At 50.4% G+C, this 4,615-nt stretch overlaps 1 pseudogene; it reads right to left on the bottom strand.

The window, feature by feature from the left end:
* Positions 1-681: 681 nt before the first annotated feature.
* On the bottom strand, positions 682-1,592 carry LOC141025354 (uncharacterized; annotated as a pseudogene).
* Between the last annotated feature and the right edge of the window lie 3,023 nt (positions 1,593-4,615).

The following is a 4,615-nucleotide window of genomic DNA, read 5'->3' as shown; positions in this document are numbered from 1 at the left end:
ACCATCTCTAGCTCCCTAGGTCGATGCCACCCACATACACTTGAACTCTGAGTTTAGTACGTTATACAGGAAGAGAAGAGGTGCACACACGCACTCGTCCTCTCTCACACACTCATCTGTAGCTATGAATTATAGTGTTCTCAACCATCTGATTGTCTCTATCATATGTTTCATGTTGCTCCTTTGCCTTGAGATTGAGAAGTTTAAAACGCGGAGGCTAAGCTGGAGGCGCGAGGTTTTGCTTAATGTGCGGGCCGCACACGGCACCAACACGACACGAGCTTCGTCTGCCTGGCGCGCAGTCGGGTGAGTTGAACAAGTATAGACACAACCAGGCCCTCCTTGGTATCTGTGCCTCGACTTATGCGCAGAGAAATTAGGATCAGAGGGAGTAATACTAGTAGTACTACTACTTTGATGTGTCGCGTCAACTCGCACAAGTATGCAACACTTCCTGAACAAACAAGCATATAAGTTGTTATACTTCTTACCCAAAGGATCTTTATATCCAACGGACACAAAATATCCGTTCAACTGTTGGAAATTACTTTAACTGCTGATCTGATGTCGAAGTAATTGCTGCATCGTCACCAAAACCCACCATCTCTTAAGCTAAAGTGGACCGAGCTAACCCCTATATTAGCATATTACTAAGATAAACAGAAGGCACTGTAGAAGCATTTAGGATGTGAGCTTTCCAATCTGAATGTGGAGGGACACCAGCTTAGCCCCAACCAGCAGCTTGGGCGGAACGATGAAGAAGGTCAGCTCCTGCAAGGTGACGTCGCCAGGATCCTTGCTGCTTGTCACCTCCATTTCCACCTTGACGGCGTCGGCCCTGCCTTTGGGCTCCCCCGGCGGGCCGTTCGCCCACAGCTTGGCCACGTAGCACGGCAGTGGGGACGCCCCCGCTCTGATGTAGACGACCGACATGGCGATAGGCGCACCGATGTTGATCATGCTGCCGACCAAGAAAAACGTGTGGCCGCACCCTCTGCGAACAGCAAGAGTCGTGGCTCCGAAAGTGGCACTTGCAGCTGGAGCACCTTGCCGTACTGGATCCTGTGCATGGGCATGGGATGCATGGTGCTGACGTGGTGGGAGAGCGCCGGCGGTGGGCCTTCGTAGCTGCAGACAGGCACGGGGCATTTGTAGGGCGCGAGCGGACACATGCTCTGGTGATCGGCGAGCTGGCGGTAAGTGAAGTAGAGCCCACAGCCTTTATGCGGGCACTCCACCCTCACTGAGGAGAGGATGGCGTCCACCGCCATGTTCCTCACGTCGAAGCCACTGCCGCGCTCGCACTTCTGGCACTGCCGCTGGTTCCCGGGGCGCTAGACGCAGCAGTCTGCGCAGGCCAGTGCCCTCCCTTGCACTGCACAAATCAATCGAACAACACATCAATCAAGAAACCTGCACCTTGCTCGATCAGCCGAACGGACGAGGTGTATTCGAACCTCATACACTGGAGGCTTCAAGGAGCAGAGGCACAAGGGGCAGTGGAGCATGGTGAGGTCCATCGAGACCATAGAGAGTGCCATCGTCGTGTGTTGTTCTGTTTGCATGATCACGCCCTCCTCGTGCACAACCATCTCTCGCTTTAGGGTCGGGGAATTACAAAGCTTTACCATCACATATTAATACTACTTCAAGGTGCATTAAATCAACACATGCAAGTATCAACAGGAGAGTCACGGCATGCATGCATGAGTTGTAATTAATGCATCGGTAAACGCAAATTATTGAAATATATCAAGTGCAGTGATTTGATGTGTCACATCAACTCGTAGAACAACGAGAAGTTTGATTATTACAACGCCCTCTCCCTCGTGGACTAAGCTCTGGTGCCTTAACTGCACCTGCCTTTGGCTATATGACAGGTGGGCTAGCCACCTGTTGGCCCCACATGTCATACACGCAAAGGCAGGAGCAGTAGGTCAATGAAGCTGCATCCCTCCCTCGCCCATGAGCATGGTGGCTGGCAGGAGTAGGAGAAGCTTTCGCTACACGCTCTCCCTCCCGCACGCGGTGGACATGCAACAGTTCATTCGGGGTCACATGGCCAGAAGCATACTGTAGTACTCCTCCACTGCAGTAGTACTCCATCATTGTTCGACTTCCCGAAGAGGCGAAGGGCCAAGCGTAGTGCGGACGCTCGTGTGGCAGTTTCATGTGTAGAGTAGTCTAGGATAGCGTGTACCGGGCCTCTAACCTTAAAATCGTTGGGGTCGGCTCCATGCTTTGAGGCCGTCTCGAAGCATTTTTTATTAAAATAATCTTCTGGCCCTACCTGTCATCCTGGTGATTGTAGTTTACACACTCATCTGGTCAACACATGAATATATTGTGGTAGGGTAAATATTAGAGGTTGCAGCCAATATATTGTACACTACAGGTCTTTTAGCCAAGTTTAGAGGCAAGCATGTGGGGTCAGTGCTATGATGTGTCGTGTCAACTCGGACAATGAAGAGAAGCTTGATTTTACTACTACAAGCCTTCTCCGTCGCCCATGCGCGCGGTGGCTCGCAGACGAGGACAGTCTTTTGCTTATAACAAGCTATCCCTCCCGCACGTGGTGTACGAACATGCAGCAGTGGATTCGATACTGTAGAAGTAGTAGTAGTAACATCATTGTTCGTATTCTCTAAGATGCGAAGAGCTAAGCGCAACCCGAATGTGGCAGTTGCGAACCTTGGAGCACGCATATAGCCAGGCTCTTGCATGAGACAAAATTGCTATGTGAGCCCACTATTGTAGTACTTGCTAGTATAGCCCTGTAAACTAGAAAGGAGTATTTGCCTTTCTAGAGATTTCAACAAGTGACTAGACTACACCGACACGGAGTGCATATGGAGCAACATGAGTGAATCTACACCGTAAATAAATACGTAGTTCTCTCGTTTTCCTCTCCGCCTTGGTCGCGGTGCACAATATTAAGTATAATAGTACTGACTAGTCTCTTTTTTACACGCATTTACGTTTTTTTAATACAGTACAGATGCAAGCGCTCATATACATGCGCATACACTCACCCCTATGAACGCACACACGCACACCCTACCCTATGAGCACCTCCGAAAGACTGAGCCGACATATCATCTTGAAATTTACGAAGTCACCATAGGCACCTCGTCGTCGACGGGAACGTCTCCTGAGATGCATTTACATTGATACGGCTTGAATGCCAAGGAGGGAGAGGGTAGCGGTTCCCGAGATGTTGAACGGTCAATGATGCATCCTCAATTAGCATGCAGAGGGAATTAATTGGAGAAGCGGAATAGAGCCATCACGATGTGAATGCAACAGAGTTTGGACTCTCATATAAAGGCGCCCCACCACTCCAATCAATCTACTCCTAGTCTATGCACAGCACTGCTCACTCCAATCCAAGACCAAGAGACCAGAAGCCACAAGCACCTATGGAGGCGATGAACGCGAGCGGCAGTCGGCTGTGCCAAATCATCCAAGACGCCGGCCTGCGGTCCCGCACCGCACAGCGTTTCCGGACGGTGTTGGCGACCGTCGGTGTCATAGCCCTCGCCAACGCCGGCTTCACCTCTCACTTGGACGACATGCTGGTCCACTCCATCCGCAAGTTCACCGTCGTCAAGAAGCGCGCGGATGACCTTGTCGTACTGCTCTAGCCCGCGTGCCCAGGCTCCTCATTGCCTACCACCCTTATCGGCCTCCATGGTGCCAGAGGTCGCGACGAAGAATGTGCACCTCGAGGCCGCGCTCGCCGCACAGCGCCTCGCCATGCAAGAAACCATCGACCTGCACATCCACATATATGAGGAAAATCGTCTACATAGGCCACTACAAGGCCAGCGAGGATAGAAAGACGTTGGCCTTCTTCCAGCGATTGTAATCTACTGATGCCGTTGTTCAGAAGCACGTCGACCTAGCCACGAAACCTGCTGCTACTTAGCCGTCATTCGGTGGGCCGGCGCCCTGAGTCGAGGAGGTGGACGTCGTTGATGGATGCATCTCTTCTTCCTGCCTCCTGTAACCAGCACTGCATCGCCTCGTGGCCTTGATGTTTAATTAGTATAGTACTCCCTTCGTTCCCAAATATAAGTCTTTCTATAGATTCCAGCAAGTGACTACATACGAAGCAAAATGAGGGAATCTACACTCTAAAATATGTCTACATACATCCATATGTTGTATTCCATTTGAAATATCTAACAAGGCTTATATTTAGGAATGGAGGGAGTATATGGCATTTTTATTCCAGTCGTAACGTTTTCATTATGAGGTGGGGCCGCAGTTGAGCGAACCGACCATCGGCAAATCCCCACCCCGCCCACCGAGCGTCGGCTGAGCTTAGAATTAGAAGAGAGAAATGAGGGAGAAGAGCTAGCAGTTGCACGGACGCAATTGTCAGATGGGACTCATGTTGATAGAATAGGAGTACTGAGCACTCGTACCTCTTTTTTTTAGGGAAAAAGTAGTCGTATGTCTAGTACCACTAGTTGGCTGCGTGCGACCTATACCTGTCATCACTTTAGGTCTCCTTTTCGAACCGCAACTATGCTTCACAGTACATATTTTTTTCACGCATTTATCCTCCTATATGTACTCCTAGGCTATTTCCACGTGCTCCCTTTCGTCG

The sequence above is a fragment of the Aegilops tauschii genome, chromosome 6 (genome assembly GCF_002575655.3).
Source record: "Aegilops tauschii subsp. strangulata cultivar AL8/78 chromosome 6, Aet v6.0, whole genome shotgun sequence".
Taxonomy (NCBI): Eukaryota; Viridiplantae; Streptophyta; class Magnoliopsida; order Poales; family Poaceae; genus Aegilops; species Aegilops tauschii.
Note: the sequence above shows the minus strand (reverse complement) of the source record. Positions and strands in the feature narration are given on the sequence as shown.